This window comes from Xyrauchen texanus, chromosome 26 (genome assembly GCF_025860055.1).
Source record: "Xyrauchen texanus isolate HMW12.3.18 chromosome 26, RBS_HiC_50CHRs, whole genome shotgun sequence".
Classification (NCBI taxonomy): Eukaryota; Metazoa; Chordata; class Actinopteri; order Cypriniformes; family Catostomidae; genus Xyrauchen; species Xyrauchen texanus.
The window spans coordinates 7,834,155-7,855,020 of NC_068301.1; the positions used below are offsets into that span (position 1 = coordinate 7,834,155).

The following is a 20,866-nucleotide window of genomic DNA, read 5'->3' on the forward strand; positions in this document are numbered from 1 at the left end:
ATAAATATTTGACAATAATTTTAAGAAGTCTCTTGATTTCTGTGTGTTTAAAAATGTAATTGTCTCTGAATGTTTATAAGACCACTACAGAGCTGAATTGTTTCTGAAATAGGTTTGTGTGCCCTTGCAATAAATTCACCATGATTTTACTACAGTAAACCATATTTTATCCATGATATTTGTAGTGAAACCATAATACAGGAAAACTAAAACTATGGTAACAAATATCATAATTTTGTGGTTATGGTTTTACCAGTTTTGAGTAAGTTACTTTAAAATGGTGATCCACTACATATGACTAATTATTTCTCTAAAAATGTAATCAGATTACTTTATTTTCCCCATCAAGTAATTAGTAATCACATTACTAATTACTTGAAATTTAATTTACTTTCTAAAACATTTCACGTTTTATATAACTAATTCAAAATAATTTCTATATTCTAATACTTTGTTCATTATTACACACAAGTCATACTCTCAGCACCTCACATTTCTCTTTCACAATGACTCATAATGGGCCATAATTCATGTATTCTACATAAATAATATATTATAAATAAGCATAACCCTATAATTTACTTAAAACTAATTAAATTAATTGAAAGTCAGTAACTGTAATCTGATTACAAGATTTTAAAATGTAATGTATTACACTACTTTTTATGAATAGGTAATTAGATTACTGTAACTAATTATTTTGTAATTGCATTAATCTCAATACTGGGTTTTACAATACAAATACAATGGTTTTTACTATAGTAATATTTTAGAATGTATTAACCATAGTTTTTGGTTGAAACCATGGTTTTAATACGGTATACTGTATCCATATAGAAACCATTATTTTACCATAGATTAACCATTGTAATTATTGTGGTTACTATGTTTTTACTAAATGGAATTTGTAGTAAAACCATAATAACCATTTTATTACCATAGTTTTCATTTTCCTGTATTATTACTATATTTTTACTACAAATATCAAGGTTAAAATATAATTACTATAGTTAAACCATGTTAAATGTATTGTGAGGGCACGCAAAACTATTTCAGGAAAGAAAAATCTGAATCCTCTAAAGGGCTCTGTAATACCACTTATGGCAGGTTACAAAAAATTTTGAAAAAGCTCTGCTCATGATCACAAGCCTAATTTTATCATTGATTTCCATTTGGCAAACACTAGTTATCCAAAGTAAATGCTATACCATATTTTACATCCCCCATGGAGTAGGCCATTGCAAGAATGTGGTCCTAGTATTTCTCCAGGTCTCCTCTACTTGGGATTCTAAACTTGTCTATGTAATTTATTTACATCCTCATCATTGGGTCATTCATTTTTTGAATGTGATTTCAATGTGAATGTATCTTTAAAGCCAGACCAACTACCAGGTACATTTGCTTCTGTGTTTCTGTATTCCTTAGTGTCTTTACAGCAGAAATCCCATTCACTAGCAACAAGAGATGAGCACATGTCAGGAATTAGATTTTCATTATCAATCCATATATATCTTGTGGTTGATGGACAGATGCAAAATGCTCAGTATGTCTTTTATCCTTTTAATGGATAACTTTTCTCACAGCCAAACAATCTGTTGAAGAGTTCTACCTCGGGCATGTTCATTGGAAGATTCAGGGTTAGAGTTGTTCAGAACCAGAGTTGCATTGAGGGCGTCAGTTGGTATGACCAACGCTCTGTTTAGACTTTTGAAAACATTGGTCACAAAACTGCAAATGTTTGCATCCTCTCCACTGCCTTCCCAACTGTTTGCCACTGTCTGTGCGCGTTCAACAGCTTCATTGAGTTTCTTGGTGACTATTTTCAAATGCTTCATCTCTAAGCTCAGACAGCGACCTTCTTTTGAGAAATGTTCAATGATCTCCTCTGAAATCCACAGGGTCAAACTTCTCATAGGTGTCTATGTACTCAAAAATGTTACTGAAATCATCTTCCCAAAGCAGCTCTTTTAAAAGTGAAAACTGGAAAAATTATTGTGTGTTGTAATCAAGGCTTAACAACATTAAGGTGTGAGGCATTGCTTTACACAGATCTCTGCCTTGTTCTGACATTGGTCTCGTTGGTAGTAGAGCTCTATAAGGTCAGCAAGCCATTCCAGCTTGTAGTTTTCAAGAGATTTCCAAGGGTCATTACTCTGTGTGTAATTATCGTGCTTTTGTTGGATTGCTCTCACCTCATCGGCACAAATATCTATCTTTACAGATGCTTCATTTTCAGAGCTTATCTGTAGATTGTCATAGAATTCCAGATCCTTGTCAATGATGCACAAGACCTTGTGTATGTCAACGTTGCTGTAGTAGGATTTTGCTTTTGTTTTAATTGCAATGAACTCTTTGCTTCTGTTTATAATTTTTTCACATATCAATTGTATTAACTTATTTCTTCTATTCCTCTGATCAGGCAGACAATATTTTGCAAATTTTGCAGTATAGTCTCGGTCTCCTTTGGCAAAAAGGGTCCTATGCCACGTTGATCTAACTGGATGCTATTTGAGAGCATCTCACGTACCACTTCACCTTTCATTTCCAAGTAATTGCGCAAAAGTCTGTAAGTTTCCTTCACTACATCGTCCCACGTCTTCTCAAATTCATAATTTAGTTCACTTTAGGTGAGTTTGCACATTTTATTCCTGCAGACATCAACCAAATTGAGCACTTTTCCTTTCATGGTTTCCCTCGGTTTTTGCCCAATGTGTTGCACTTCTGCAATTCCCTTCTGCATCAAAAAGTACTGTCTCCTTTTTGTCCAACTCATCAGCAGCTTCATTTTTCAAATCAGCTAATATGACACCGATGTCAAGTGCATCCATTGACTGGACCGACACTGCACTCGTGTTGGTAAGTTTAGTTTCAGATCTTGTGTACCAGGCAATCATGTGCTTCTTGAATGTCCATTCCTATGTGTTAAACTCTGCACAATGTTTTGAGTATGCTTTGGCGATGAGGCTGTTGCGAAAACTCAAAATAAAGTTCTCAAATTTCACGACCTTCCAAAGACTTTGGATCCACTCTTCAAATTTCACAAATTCCTGTGCTGGGACTTTTGTCACCTTGAAAACTTGAAAACAAAGTATGCCTTTTTAAGTCAGAACATCTTTTTCTCCAGCTTGGACAGTTCCTTCCACAGTTTTCTTTGCAAAGGCAGTTCCCTTTTGTGATCCAGTCTACCTTTTCCTTTGTATTTCGACAAGTGGTATTGTTTTCATCAACACAATTCCTCATTTTCCTCAATCCTCAATTTCCTCATTCAATTTGACTCAGGTCTGGCACAATCTTTGACATCTTTTCAATGCTGACTTTTGTAGAATCTGTAAGTATTTAACCAACAACCTTCTGTAGTTTAACAACAAATTAGGCTTCATTCATGCTCCCATCCTTGAGGATCACTGAGTCTGTTTTGAACTTTATTTGTGCCAGACTTTGTCTTAAACTGTCTCTTGATGTTCCACCATTTGTGGAACAAATCAGAACCAATTTTCGAGTTGCAGGGACTTCAGAAATGTCTTGTTTGAGTCCAAGTCATCACAGAACAGAAACACTGCAGAGGACATTTGGCTCAAGAAGGCGAATTGTACTTCAAATGCGGAAATATCCCTGCGGAAATTAGCTACAGCTCCAGGCTCTTTGAAGATGTCAACATTTCTCTTTCTACTTGGGAGCTACCAGCTGATTTCAACAATAAAGTTAGAGATCCGCTTCCCCATTTGCCAATTTCTTGTGCAAAAAAGTTTCATGATTCTGCTGATTGATGCTGAGGAGTTGGTTCGAAAACTCAGACTTGGACAAGTTGCTTTTTCCTAATCTGACAAAAGAGATCAGTGGCATGTCAGTTAGTTCTCCTCTAAATTGTTCTGGGATCTAAATTGCTTTGTTATGTCCCTCAAGGCCCAAAGCATCAATGTACACTTCTTGGTGTCACAGTTTGGCAGCAGCAAAAGCACAGAGAACTGACACATTGACATTTTTAGAGCCATTTCTTGTTGGAGGAAAGGATTGGAACAGCGGTATAACAGAGCTGTGATCAAATCAAGGGTGTTTATTTTGTCCTGATCATTGTAAAAATCATTAGATGTCATTAGAATTGACCATCATTATATTTCTGAGAATAAGCTACAGTAACGATTTTAAACCATGTGAGGTTTTATCATCATCCGACTGCTTCTTTAATTCCAACACATACTGTAAAGTCAGTTTCTCCTTCAGGTGGTGTTGTAGTTCCATTAAAATAGATGCCATATTTATATCTGCAATGCATATAGTATATATAGTTTATACAGATTTATATAACTGCAACAGACATTCTTTTATCTTAAAGGGATAGTTCATATGGGATTCAGCACTGTTTACACAAATTATTTTATAAGATTGAAAAACAATGCAAATTTTGGTCTGTTTATCAAAGCGATTGGAAGCCACTTTGACTTCCAATATGACACTTTTGGATGCTGTATTAATGGGATAGTTCACCCAAAAATTACAATTCTCTCATAATTTATGCTCCCTCATGCCATACCAGATATGTATGACTTTCTTCTGAACACAAACATAGATTTTAAGAAGAAAATCTCAGCTCTGTAGTTCCATACAATGCAAGTGAATGGTGACAAGACCTCTCAAGCTCCAGAAATCACATAAAGGCATCATAATCCATAAGACTCCAGTGGTTAAATCTATGTCTTCCTATATGGATATAATAGGTGTGGGTGAGAATAGATCAATATTTAAAATCTCTACTTTCACTTTCACTTTCACTTGAGTCTTTTGAAACCAAAGATTTCTATTTATTTCTGGTCAAACTTAACAGAAATATAGTTGCAATTAATACAGTACTGTGCAAACATTTAAGGCACTTGTGATGTCTTCAAAAGGTAATGCCATATATAGTTTTCATTTACAATTAACGTCATACTAAGTCCAGTAAACATAACAAATAGCTAAATCAATATTTGGTGTGACCAACTTTGCCTTCGCAACAGCACCAATTCTCTGTGGAACACCTGGACTAAGTTTTACTTTGTTGTTGGCAGATGGGATGTTACAAGCTTCTTGGAAATCTTTAGGCCAAATATACTTCATTCGAAATCAAAGAATGAACAGGTGTGATGTCATTCAGAACTAAATCTGGCAAAAAATAAGGTGTTTTTGCATTTATTTCGGTGGTTCGTAACAGCTCACCTGGGCAAACTTTTTGGAAAACTTCTAACCGACTGCTAAACAACTACTTACTGCCATTTGTCCACGTCAAGGTTTGTGTGACCTGGAGACCTACCTTGACGCCAACAACTCATTCTGTTTATGTTGTTCAGTCAGTCAAAATCAGTCAAAATCAGTCAGCAAGAACTGGCGTGTAAGTCAAGTCATTTTTATTTGTGTAGCGCTTTTCAAAACACACGTAATTTCAAAGCAGCTTTACAGAAAATTATGCTTTAACAGAAAAAGAAGCTGAAATAAAGTAATGTCTAAGAGTCATAATAGTGCGGTTTAACAAAAAACATGATTGTAAATTGCACCTTAAAATAAATAATAAAATAAATACATAAGTAAATCATATTTGTATTTAGACCCTCAGTGAGCTGGCTAAAGGTGACTGTGGCAAGGAACACACAGTCATGTAACATCTTCGGTGTGGTGATGGTGTAGTGGCTAATGCACAGGGCTGTTAATCAGAAGGTCTCAGGTTCTAATCCCACGGCCACCACCATTGTGAGCAAGGCACTTAACTCCAGGTTGTTCCGGGGGGATTGTCCCTGTAATAATTGCACTGTAAGTTGCTTTAGATAAAAGCGTCTGCCAAATGCATAAATGTAAATGTACTTATAAACGCCCCCCACGGCAGTGTGATGGTGTCTGAATGTTCCCAAACTGTATACTGTTGCTCAGCTGTTTAAAACGTCTTTTTATCCCTGAACGAAGAACCATTAAGAACTTCTCTGGAAGTATGTTGAGGCCGCTGTCTCTTCAAGTAATCCCAGACTGTCTCGATGTTTAGTGGGGGGCTCTGTGGGGCTCATGCCATCTGTTCTAGCCATTAGACTAGCCATTTGCAAACGGTGGGCCGGCCAAGAAACAGGGCTGAAAGGTAGATTACAGTAGCTAATTAACTAACAGTATACAGTACAGTACAATACAGTAACTAATTTCTTTGTACCTGGATTACTCCCAAAACTGCTAAGTGCTCATACTGTATAGCAATATCCATGTTTATTTCATCATATTCTTCAGAATAAAGAAAGCAGTGAGCTATAGTATATCTACTGTATATAGAGGCACAACCACTGTTTATGTAAAATGTATTTTGTGTAAGCACTGACAAAATTATTTTAATGAAGTCTTAGAAGACATTATTTCAAATGGCGAACGAAGGTTGCAAAACAATCTCATCTCTAACTCTCTATGTATTATTTATATATAAACATAATAACAACTGTTTTGATTTGCAGTGGATTTGACTGATGTGATTGATTACCTGTATAAGAACATTGTTTATGGAACGTCTATCTATATTTCTAATTTTTGAAAGTCTGCAGGACATTTAAGCTATTCATTTGCAAAATCAGTGCTTCATCATGGTTTGTGGTGCTCACAGGAATCACAGTTTGTCCGCCAGAAGTTGTATTGATCTTTCAGGGTACCTCCGATGTTTACACACTGTGTATGTATTAATTCAGCAGATGCTTTTTTTGTTTCCAGTGCTGGGTAGTAACGGATTACATGTGATCAGGATTACCTAATGAGATTACAAAACTCAAATACTTCTAATTAGATTAGCTAAATTACATTTTAAAATACTCATATTAGAGTAACTTTTTATAGATGACGTATAAAGTTACTAAACACTGCTGATGTATCGCAGTGAAATACTAGGTGTAGGCTACATAATATTCAGTGACTTTCACTAATGATTGAGGGATAATTCACCCTAAAATTAAAATTGTCATCATTTATTCACACTCATGTTGTTCCAAATGTGTCTGCTTTTCATAATAATACAGTTGATTTTTATATTTGATGCAATATGCTGCCCTCACCTGGCAAACAGAAAAAAAATCAACATGCAGAAAAACAAGCTCAAGCCACTAAGTATTGCTTTGAATCAGATAACAGTTTTTAAATGTTTCATAACGGAAATGTAATTAATTTAAATGGAAACATACAGCATAAGGAGTTCCTGTTACTACACTGTAAACCGGTTCTTTAAATAAATCTTTTAAAAAGACTCACAAACGGACTAATTGTATTTAAAGAAACACGTTGCAAAAATACGTTTTTCGTAATAATTATTCATTTATAAAAGCCCATATTTTTCCCACTTCACAGATACAGTGTACATTTTTTTAAAATTGTGTACATTTTAATACAACTTTTTATTTTTTTTTAAGCTGCTATTCTAATCAAATGGAATTAGCATTTAGCATACTCGCTAATGTTATTGTTATGCTCTGTTACCAGCATGCCACTGTATATTTTTCCCAGAAGAACATTCACATATACAGATATATACATATATATATATATATATTGTATTATTATTTGTTTTTGCATCACACTTGCAAAAAAGAAAAATCATTTCATAATTGTAAACCAGTCAGACCAGTACTTTGTGCGCTTACAATGTACACAATTGTTGCATCCATTAGTGCCTCAGAAAATACCCTCAAAACTAGGAAGGGACCAATACCAAAGATTCAAAATTCATACCAAAATGAAAATTGTCATAATTTATTCACCCTCATGTTGTTCCAAATCTGTTTGCATTTCTTCCATGGAACACAAGAGGGCATTGAAGGATTTTGGATTCATAATAACTACAGCTGATTTTTCAACTGCTGAAAAACAAGCCAATAAGTATTGCTTTGAATCAGATAACAGTTTTTAAATGTTTCGGAAATTGTATTAATTTATACAGAAACATACAGTACAAGGAGTTTCTGTTACTACACTGTAATAAATATAACTTATTTTCTTTCTTTTGGCATGCTATTTTGCCGTTTTCTGCTTTCTTGGCGAACTGTAAATTAAAGGGATAGTTTGCCCTAAAATTAATGATTTACTCACACTCATGTTGTGTCAAACATGTATGACTTTCTTCTGTGAAACATAAAAGATATTAGGCATAATGATATAGACTCAGTCACAATTCACTTTCATTGTATGGAAAAAAGATGCAAAGAAAGACAATGGTGACTGAGGCTAACATTCTGAATTTTCATTTTTGGGTGTACCCTTTAACGTTATGGCTACAGTATAACATCCAAGGTACTATCTCTCTTATTAATTTGTATTTATTTATTTTATCAAGGTTTTAGTCAAACATACAGTAAATTATTTTCAAGTTCGCAAGTTAAGTTTTATTTAAATATTAGGCTACCAATACTTTTTATACATATTTAAGTAGTTTATACTTATTATTATTATTAATTAATTCATGTTTTTCTTGGTGGTTTAAAATTGTGGCCACTAGAGGGTGAGCCTGTCCTTAAAATGTTTAGTAATTGAGCTGTTCGGTCATGAGGTCAATTGGTAGGCCAAAACAAAGTCTGTGGTTAACAGTGGCTGGTATACATGCACCCTCATAATGCGATTACAATGCGATTAAGGCAATACTGCGATTTATCTGTTGCTCATGTAAACAGAATACTGTGATTATGATATTGCAATTATGCTCATGCCAGAGTTATGATAATCGCAGTAAGATATGTGGAGTGCTTCTATTTAAATCACTTTATACTGGATTGTAAACAATTTAATCACATTTCTAGCAATATTTTGAGAACACAGTCAAAATTACTAAAAATTATGTTGTACTATTATGAGATTTAAGTCATAATATTTTGAGAATAAAGTCAAAATTATGAGAATAAATTAGTAGATTTACGAGTTTAAAGTCTTAATATTTAAAAAATCAAGTCAAAATTCCGAGAATAAAGTCATAGCATTACGAGATTTAAGTCGTAATATTTTGAGAATAAAATTACAATTACGAGAATAAAGTTGAAGAATTATGAGATTTAAGTTGTAATTTTTTGAGAATCAAGTTAAAATTACGAGAATAAAGTCATAGAATTATGAGTATGAAGTATTATATTGGGTGAATAAAGCAGAAACATTTCAATATTCTACAATGTTACAAGAAACAGTGCGTAATTATCACAACAATGGATCGCCGAGCCAGCAGCTTCATCAATGCAAGAAATTGATGTGGAGGTAAATTATACTCAAGGATATGATTTAGCAACAAAAACTCCTTTGTCTTTTGGCACATCAGCCCAAGATTATTATTAGTATCTGGACACTGCAGCTGGTATGTAGGAAATTGAATTTTTTTCAAGAGAAAGAACCAGACTGACATTTGTGCAGTTGCGCTCGGCATGGGTGATGCTTGGGCTTTTGCTCTCAGAACAATACTATATCTGAGGGGATGTTACCACATACAATGTCTTGAAATGGCCCTACATAATTCACAGTTATTTTTCACTTGAGTGTAACCTATATCTCATGCCTTCCTTGACAGGCACACGTCATTCATGAATAGAAAGTTTGCAAAAACTTCCCACAAATTCAGCTCTGCTAACTTGACAGCAAAGTTGCATAGCCATTGTTATCTCCGTGGTTACATGGTGTTCACTGTATCTAAAGACACAGATGCTCCACTTTGTAGTTGTCCAACACATCACTTTGATGTTACTTTCCTTATGACTTATTCTTAAAATATTAGGACTTTAATTTCATAATGATATGACTTTATTCTCGTAATTTTAACTTTATTCTCAAAACATTACACATTTTTTGATGTTCTCTTCGAAATCATCGATTTTTGCTTTATTTTGATGTGGCACTGAAACGGCGTCGATGGAAAGCACTAAGACACCGAATATTTTTTCTCCTTGCAGTTCAGGGCTTCCATACAATTAAAATTTTTATTTTTATTTTTTAGTGCTCCTGAAGCTCAACTGGTAAAGCATGTCATTAACAATGCTAGGGTCAAGGGTTCAATTCCCAGGGATCACACAACCTGATAAATAAAAAATAAAAAAAAAATACTATTTTAGCTAGTCCAGCATGTGATTTGCACATGTCACATGATGTATGTGAGTAAGCCTATTTCTTTTTACATTATATTATAACTATGCAAAAATCTAAATCAATCAGTGCATAGACATGATTATCAGTTCTTAAAACACGTCTTCTTAGTTCACTTTCATTGTAGGAAAAAAGATGCAATGAAAGTAAATAGTAACTGAGATTAACATACTATCTAGCATCTTCATTTGTGTTCCATGAAAAAAAAGAAAACAGTAAGTGCAGTTTCCAAAACCATACAGATTTGATGTGACATGAGGGTAAATGATGTAAATTATGACAGAATTTTCAATCAAATTCTTTAAAGTCTTTATACTTTAATGAACTGGGCCCTATTTTAAGCACACAAGCGCTAAGCAATGTAATACATTAACTCATAAGAAGTCAATGGGTATGGCCATGAAGTTTTGGTATTTTCGTGCATGCGTGCGCTAAGTGTTGGCACAAGTGAGTTGGGCAAAACTATACATGCAAGTTGCTAATCGGGTCAATGGAGTTTCTTCTCCGGCACCATCTCCTTCCATTATACAGTCTATTGTCTGTCAAGCACCAGCGATATAAAGACAGCAGATTCATAAGTAGTTGGTAGTGTAAATGGACTGTGTGCGATGAATTAGAAGAATAAAAATATGGATTTACATTATTTTGTGTCCATGTTAAATGGGACACGTTCCTTTTATGCACATGGAAAATGTGGTTCAGGATGTGGATGTAAATTACAGGGAATGTAAATATTATTAATCATTTTCATCTACTGACACACAAATCATGGCTAGTATTAACAGTGACTGTATCGCACATGCTTCACTTCTACCAGTCGACATTGATATTGAAAAATGTCATTCATTTATTGAAACATGAAAAGATTAAACCCACAATATTTCTAAATTAAAGTACACGTCAAACAAAATGAAAAATAATCAAAATAACGAAGTGGTAAAAAAAGTAATACCAATCCAAACATTTTACTCTCTCCGTGAAATCTCCAAACTGCAAATGCAGGAACTGAATTTGGAATTAAGAGGTGGTATGAAAACATCTTAGCACAATGACCAAATTATTAGGAAAATAGCAAATTACGCTTTGTGCCACTTCATTTGTACACAATACACCCATAGTTTGCGGGCCTTCCCTACACTCCCACCCACACCCACTTGTGCTTAGAATTAGCAGTAGAATAGAGCCCATAATGTTTATTACATACTTAAAAAATGCAGTATTTTAGTGAAGTGATACAATTTGTATTTTTATTGTCTATGCATTGACAGCCATAAGATATCACTTTCAGGGGCTAAAAGCAAATGTAAAAGGCCTCAAGGTGAATGGCTTAGAACATCTGATTTCTAAACGTTATCCTGCCAAACGCATATCAAAACAAGAATCATAATTTTATGTTGTCAACTAAAATTACAGCACAAAAACCTTCCCATTGTCTATTATATAATAAGCTTATTTAGGTCACCATGACAACATTATTCATAATCCCGATTATTAACTTCCTGATGAAACAATACAATTGACAGCATTCATGTTATTTTCACAATTATTTTATTTACTGAAAGAAAGCAAATAATGTGATTGTAGAAGCAGTCTATAGTATGCTGCAAGCCAAGAATAACAAGTGCAGATGAGGACAGTCAAATTTAGGACATTGGGACTATTCTTTTGCAACAGGCAAATATAATTGACCAATTTTTCAGTATAGTACAAAAACAGGCAGGTGTTCATATTGATCTATTAGAGAATGACGCACACATCACATGGCTCCATGAAGCTGTTTGCTTAATGTTTCTTAATTTCTCAGTTCACGTCTATGTGAATGCACACATTATGAAAACATAGTCATAATTATTACCTGTATATTTTGTAATGTTGCCCAGACTGAGTTAAGAGCAATTTTCCACTGTTGTATATTATCCATTCACTCCTACAGGATAAATGTGGCATTATAATTATGAGAATATTTCAGAAAGTTCACCCTGTTATTTTCCAGGTAGAGGAGACTGGGGGCAATGGTTTCCCCCTAACCCTGTCCTAACCCTAATCCAACATTTTTCCATCACAAATAATGGTGACACTTCTTTCACTGCAACAAACACTGATTTGATGGTGTATAAAGTGTTTTGTTTTTGATGTCTTTGAATTTAAACATTTCTTTTTTACAATTATGTTGTTGATTAAAAGTTAACATGCATCACAGATGTTGCTCATAGCTTTGTAATATCATCAGTTGTAATATTTGTTATGAAATGAAAATATTTTGACTTAAAAATCTGCTAAATTCCTAATGAGAAATAAACTTTCTTTTTTCCATGATTTGTCGTTACACATTATTTTTGACAAGAATGTGGTTGAAAGTGGTTGATTCTTAACTTAATAGATTTTATCCAAACCCCACCCACACTCATATTAGTTTTATTTGATCACAATATCACAATTATGTAAACATGCATGGGGGTGAACATCCGCTCATTTGGTTTGAGAGGAAGTTCCTTAGCGCTGACTTACACAAAAAACATTACTCAAATATCGCAAATTGATTTTTCTTTGCGCATTTGCCTGCCGTGAGCAGCGCTGAACACTGTACTTTCCCTCTTAAACTCTCACCAAATATTGCAGTTACAATTGAGTACTGGGGTGTGTTGTGGATGAGGGTCATCGAGATGTTGGATTTTAGAGGGACACATGATGGCTTTTGAAATGTTTAATTTAATTTAATTTTAATTTAGCAATTGTCACACATTTCTGCATATACATGGTGAAATTATTTTATTTTTCACATATCCCAGCTAAGCTGGGGTCAGAGTGCAGGGTCAGCCATGATACGGCACCCCTGGAGCAGATAGGTTCAAGGGCCTTGCTCAAGGGCCCTTGCTCGGTGGTGTTGGGGCTTGAACCCCTGACCTTCTGGTCAGTAACCCAGAGCCTTAACCACTGAGCCACCACTGCCCTAAAAAAAAGCAAAAGCCTAGTGTTCGGTTCCGAAACCTAGAGATTCGGTTCTTCTTGGAGTCAAGCAAACCAACAGATGAGAAACAGGAAAGAAACTGCCAAGCGGTACTGGATACTTAGAATCTAATCAGACCAGTATTAAATCTCATTACACAGAATTACACAGAATAATGTGAAATGATAAAAATGTGATGCTTTATGTAGAGTTTATATATGTACATAATTAACCTAATGCCGTCGTCATTGGTTTCTGTGTTTCTAAGCTGTGTTTCTAAATTTTGTAATACATTTTTTTCATTTTTATTAATGCATATTCATTTCATTTTTTCCCCCCAAAAGAAAACCATCATTTTTTTAAGTGACTTTATTTTGAAACCATTCTTGGTAAAGTTTGTGAATAAAACTAAAGGTAAATTTCACGAACGTGCTTCATGCTTGTTATTTTTATCTGTTTTTCTTTTCTGGGTAAGAGTACTTGACTACAAAATTACTCAAAAATGCCTATCCCACCACCCCTGGGGTCGTGAGTTAGAATCCAGGGTGTGCTGAGTGGCTCCAGCCAGGTCTCCTAAGCAACCAAATTGGCCCGGTTGCTAGGGAGGGTAGACTCACATGAGGTAACCTCCTCGAGTTCAATATAATGTGGTTCGTTCTCAGTGGGGCATGTGTTGAGTTGTGCATGGATGTTGCAGAGAATATCGTGACACGGAGGCAACTAAGATTCGGTCCTCCGCCACCCGGATTGAGGCTGAGTCACTACGCCACCACAAGGACATAGAGCACATTGGGAATTGGGTATCCTGTAAGCAGGATTCTAGAATGACCATTTTGAAAAGAAATGCTTTCTTGTGTTTGTTTATGATAATGCAAATCTGCATGATTCAGAGGTCTCAAGGTGTCAGTCTATTTTGCATCATGCTTACCAACCATTGCAGATTTTATCTTGACTTCTCACATCCATCACATTCCACCACCCAACAAACCCAACAAACCTAACCAAACAAAGTTACACACCCAGGTCTTGCTAGGTTAATGCTTGTTTTGGTGGAATTTTGAAGGCTGTGGTTTCGCATGGGCTATTTGATAGACAGGTCAGATCACTTCTTTTGCTTTCTGGAATTATCTGCACAGATAAACACTGAATTCATTCACGCACTGAATCCCCGTACGCTTACTTAATATAGCTATCTATTTTCATGATTTGTTGTTACCACTTATTCTTGACAAGAATGTGGTTGAAAGTGGTTGATTCTTAACTTAATAGATTTTATCCAAACCCCACCCACACTCATATTAGTTTTATTTGATCACAATATCACAATTATGTAAACATGCATGGGGGTGAACATCCGCTCATTTGGTTTGAGAGGAAGTTCCTTAGCGCTGACTTACACAAAAAACATTACTCAAATATCGCGAATTGATTTTTCTTTGCACATTTGCCTGCCGTGAGCAGCGCTGAACACTGTACTTTCCCTCTTAAACTCTCACCAAATATTGCAGTTACAATTGAGTACTGGGGTGTGTTGTGGATGAGGGTCGTCGAGATGTTGGATTTTAGAGGGACACATGATGGCTTTTGAAATGTTTATTTTATCAATTGTCACACATTTCTGCATATACATGGTGAAATTATTTATTTTTCACATATCCCAGCTAAGCTGGGGTCAGAGTGCAGGGTCAGCCATGATACGGCACCCCTGGAGCAGATAGGTTCAAGGGCCTTGCTCAAGGGCCCAACAGTGGTGTCTCAGTGGTGTTGGGGCTTGAACCCCTGACCTTCTGGTCAGTAACCCACAGCCTTAACCACTGAGCCACCACTGCCCTAAAAAAAAGCAAAAGCCTAGTGTAGCACTTGGAATACTTGGCATATTCTGATTCTTATTGAATTCTACTCTGTTGAGATTCGGTTCTTCTTGGAGTCAAGCAAACCAACAGATGAGAAACAGGAAAGAAACTGCCAAGCGGTACTGGATACTTAGAATCTAATCAGACCAGTATTAAATCTCATTACACAGAATTACACAGAATAATGTGAAATGATAAAAATGTGATGCTTTATGTAGAGTTTATATATGTACATAATTAACCTAATGCCGTCGTCATTGGTTTCTGTGTTTCTAAGCTGTGTTTCTAAATTTTGTAATACATTTTTTTCATTTTTATTAATGCATATTCATTTCATTTTTTCCCCCCAAAAGAAAACCATCGTTTTTTTAAGTGACCTTATTTTGAAACCATTCTTGGTAAAGTTTGTGAATAAAACTAAAGGTAAATTTCACGAACGTGCTTCATGCTTGTTATTTTTATCTGTTTTTCTTTTCTGGGTAAGAGTACTTGACTACAAAATTACTCAAAAATGCCTATCCCACCACCCCTGGGGTTGTGAGTTAGAATCCAGGGTGTGCTGAGTGGCTCCAGCCAGGTCTCCTAAGCAACCAAATTGGCCCGGTTGCTAGGGAGGGTAGACTCACATGAGGTAACCTCCTCGAGTTCAATATAATGTGGTTCGTTCTCAGTGGGGCATGTGTTGAGTTGTGCATGGATGTTGCAGAGAATATCGTGACACGGAGGCAACTAAGATTCGTCCTCCGCCACCCGGATTGAGGCGAGTCACTATGCCACCACAAGGACATAGAGCACATTGGGAATTGGGTATCCTGTAAGCAGGATTCTAGAATGACCATTTTGAAAAGAAATGCTTTCTTGTGTTTGTTTATGATAATGCAAATCTGCATGATTCAGAGGTCTCAAGGTGTCAGTCTATTTTGCATCATGCTTACCAACCATTGCAGATTTTATCTTGACTTCTCACATCCATCACATTCCACCACCCAACAAACCCAACAAACCTAACCAAACAAAGTTACACACCCAGGTCTTGCTAGGTTAATGCTTGTTTTGGTGGAATTTTGAAGGCTGTGGTTTCGCATGGGCTATTTGACTGACAGGTCAGATCACTTCTTTTGCTTTCTGGAATTATCTGCACAGATAAACACTGAATTCATTCACGCACTGAATCCCCGTACGCTTACTTAATATAGCTATCTATTTTCATGATTTGTTGTTACCACTTATTCTTGACAAGAATGTGGTTGAAAGTGGTTGATTCTTAACTTAATAGATTTTATCCAAACCCCACCCACACTCATATTAGTTTCATTTGATCACAATATCACAATTATGTAAACATGCATGGGGGTGAACATCTGCTCATCTGGTTTGAGAGGAAGTTCCTTAGCGCTGACATTTAACTGGCAATTTATTAAGACATCTCTCCCAGGTATTTCTTAATTTTGTCCTTTCAATAACCAAACCATTACAAACAAATTAAATCTCTAAGTTGTGTAATGTAATATTCCTGTATGCCATGTTATGTGTGGCCAAAGATGCCCACAAAGATTGTCTGTTTAATACACCACACACAGTCTTTCAGGTACTTTCAAGCTAGCATTTGTTTGTTTTGTTAGGCTCTCCAAACTGTCATTTTATGGCAAAGACTCTTCAATCAACTCATCACTGTTATGCAACTGACTTTATTATTTTAAAGACTGCAGTATATGCAAATTACCTTTCAATAAAGCATTCAAACTGCATTATTCTTGTACAAGCGAGTACAAGCACAAATCTCTCTTCATCCAAGAATTAAACTTTCTTTTAATACTGACAAGAATGGGATCAAAGTTAAGAGAAGCAAGAGATGTTTCACGATCCCTCAAATTTTGGACACACCTAAATTCAAGTTCCCCTAACACACTGCAACATGAAGCCAATTAAAACCCAATAGCTGAAGCCTAAAACCAGTCCCCTTTGTCAGCTCGCTCTGAAACTCACAAACCCACTAACAACTAACAAACACCAGTTTCAGACCAGCACTGCTGAACAAAACCAGATCAGAATAAACCAAATCATAAAAGAAAGCAAAAATTCCTATTTGGACCATTGGGAAAATGAAAGTAAAAACCAAAGCAAACTGGAATGTTATCGGGCCCTAAACAGAACATATAATCTGGCAGAATATCTGCACACTGTAAGAGATCCAAAACAGAGACAGATCGTCACCAAATACAGACTCAGTGATCACAGTCTGGCCATAGAAAAAGGCCGACACAGACAAACATGGCTTCCAAAGGAAGAACGAGTCTGTGCTCAATGTGACACGGGTGAGGTCGAGACAGAGACACACTTTCTCCTTCACTGTGAGACATTTACAGAGGTGAGAGAGAGATACCTCCACAAACTCTCAAACCTCATGCCACAGTTTTCCAGTTTGGCAGAAACAGATCAGATGTGTGTTACTGGGGGAGGACCATCATTCACCAGTTGCAGCTAAATTCATTTTTGAGCTGCACACCCTCAGAAACCAATTACTGCCTTAATGTACTTCATTCACAGTACTTTTATTTTCTTATGTTCATAGTGTCGTGTTAAATGCACATTTTATTTTATATTGTAAAGTGTATATTGTTATTAAAGTTTTTATTTGATTTGATTCATCATTACCTGGGACCTTATTTTAATTCTATCTTATTATTATTTGTCTTGTCATTATCTGTTTTGTGTATTAATGCTTTGGCAATATTGTATGTAAACACAATCATGCCAATAAAGTACTTTAAAATTGAAAATTGAAAATAGTTTCATCTTTACAAAGTTTTACACCGAGGTATGTGAAAACCTCCTTAAAGTGGATCCCTTCAATTTAATAGAAGTTAACACTTTTAAGATAAACTGGCTAAAGAATTTTATAAAAAATGTTGATCTGTGTGGAATATTTCCCCTAATCATTTGTTTGAACTTAATGTATCAATTTATTTCTTAGATGCAGTTTTGATGTTGAAAACAAAAATACCTCTTAAATTACCTAATTTACACAGGCAAGTCCATTTGACGTGTTGTTTGATTTTAAACAGAATTGTTCTCCTCACTGTTTCTGGAACAATAAATATATCACACACAGAAATAGATCTCTGTTTTTTAGACAGTGGTTTGTGTCTGATATATTATTCGTTGGTCAGTTATTGAATTCTGATGGTCAGTTTTTGAGTATTAATGAACTATGTTCTAAATGTAAGTGTCATATTTCAGAGAAAGAATATTGTATTGTCATGAATATTAAATCTGTTCAGAGGTCAAAGCACTTGGTGTAACACTGTAGGCAGGAAGATTTCTAAACATTTGTTTTTGGGTAAGATTGATGTAATTAATGATAACTGCAGTAATCAGATGATTAGATCTCTGTTCATATTTTTACCCCTCCATCGAAATTTATTTGGATAAATATGGTTCCCTCTTTGGTATGGGAATGTATTTGGGGAGTTGTTAATCGTTACTGTGTAACAAGTAAAACTAAAGAGGTATCCTTTAAAACTGTTCACAGAATATATCCTGTGAAAGAAACTTGAGCATTTTCATCTGGATAGAGATTACAATTGCTCTTTTTGTAATTGTGAAAAATAAACTGTTGTGCATTTGTCTCTGTTCATCTTCTTTTTGGTATGAAACAAGGGCGTAACTAAGAAATTACTGGGTAGGCCTCAGTAAAAATCGATCGGACAAATATTTGCTCAAATTATTATAATAATTTTATTTGACCAACTTTTCCTTAACAGCAGAAAGGTACCACATTCAAACAGTTATTTCACACTTTCAGAATGTATGCATTATTAAACTATTTTATTAATATACATTTAAATTCAAAGAATAATCTCTAAAATTCTGGGTGGGCCTGGGTTTAATGTGGGTGGGCCTAGGCCAACCCCGGCCCACCCTTGTCTATGCCACTGGCATGAGATGTCACAATTTCTGTGTTGGAAAATGATCAACAGTTTTACTTCACTCCAATGAATATGACATTTCAAAAAGAAAAATGTATGTTATTGATTTGTTTTTGTTATTAAGAAAATGTAAGTAAGTGCAGGGATTTAAAACCCAATTTCTGAATCTATAAAATTTTTAAAAGCAAAAAAAAAAAAAAAAAGGTCTTTGTTATATTCATTTAATATATGTTTGTGATGCCCTTTAGTTTTGTTTTTATTTATTTTCTGTTGTGTTTTCATTTGTATTTTTATAACATTATTAATATATATATAACATTATTAATATATATATATATATATATATATATATATATATATATATATATATATATATATATATATATAAAAATTATTAATAGGCTATATATATATATATATATATATATATATATATATATATATATATATATATATACATACATAACATTATTAATATATATATAACATTATTAATATATATATATAACATTATTAATAGGCTATATATATATACATAACATTATTATATATATATATAACATTATTAATATATATATAACATTATTAATATATATATATATATATATATATATATATATATATATATATATATATATATATATATATATATAACATTATTAATATACATATATAACATTATTTATATATATATATATATATATAACATTATTAATATATATATAACATTATTAATATACATATATAACATTATTAATATACATATATAACATTATTTATATACATATATAACATTATTTATATATATATATAAAACATTATTAATATATAGATAACATTATTTATATATATATATAACATTATTAATATATATATAACATTATTAATATATATATATATATAACATTATTAATATACATATATAACATTATTTATATATATATATATAACATTATTAATATACATATATAACATTATTTATATATATAACATTATTAATATATATATATAACATTATTTATATATATATAACATTATTTATATATATATATTAATAATAATAAACGTTCCAAAAACCGGAATGTGAAAAATGTCAATCAAAATCATCATAGTTCCTCCCAGTGGTTGATTAGGAAAACCGTGGAGAAAGCTGAACAAAGGACCTAGAATTTAGGACCTAGATCACAACTAACTATAGATATATTTGTCTTTTGACATTTTTGGAAAGAGTTTTGTTCAGCGTTTCGTCAGCTGAGCGAACAACAACTTTTTGACGTCATCAGTAACAGAGACTGTAACAAACCTGGATCATTGAGATTCCCTCTGGACTTATTAATTTAATGTGCAGCCACTTGACTTATTATAAAGTTGAAAATAAAGATTACGATCTCCTTATAAATGGTAAATATATTTTTGATAAAAAATTTACTAACAAAGATATAAGACAAATATTTAACGAACAAAAGAGAGTTACTCCAAGAGGGAAATTTTACTGGAATTCCATTTTAAGAGATGTTAACTGGAGGAAAGCATGGCTGCTCCCTTACAAATTTTGTATTTCTAACAAAGTAAGAGAAATTCACCTGAAGATCTTACACAAAATATATCCAACTAATATGTGGCTTTCTAATTTTATGGATATTGGGAAAGAATGTTCCTTTTGTAACAACTGTGAGGAGTCTTTAAATCATCTGTTTGTTGATTGCCAGAGTGTAAAGTCATTTTGGAAAGATTGTTTTTTTACTTATTCAGTTAAAATTCATCTAATGATAACTCTGAATGTGAAGGAAATTATTTGCTATTTAATGGCAAATTTTTCATTCATAAATGTGGATTGTCAAAATCTCCCCCTTTATACAAGGTTTTCTCTAACGAACTCATGCTGTTAATGAAGTCTCTTAAAATTGTAAAAAATTCAAAAGCTATGTCTATTGTAAAATATTATGAATCTGTATTTGACGTCTTATGAATGTCTCTTTTTATTTTATTTTATTTCTATTTTTATTTAATCATCTTTGGAGCTTGTATTATTCATGCCT

General features: G+C 33.8%; 1 pseudogene; it reads right to left on the bottom strand.

The window, feature by feature from the left end:
• Window positions 1–1,577: 1,577 nt before the first annotated feature.
• LOC127619458 (uncharacterized) lies at window positions 1,578–6,047 on the bottom strand (annotated as a pseudogene).
• Window positions 6,048–20,866: the final 14,819 nt, after the last annotated feature.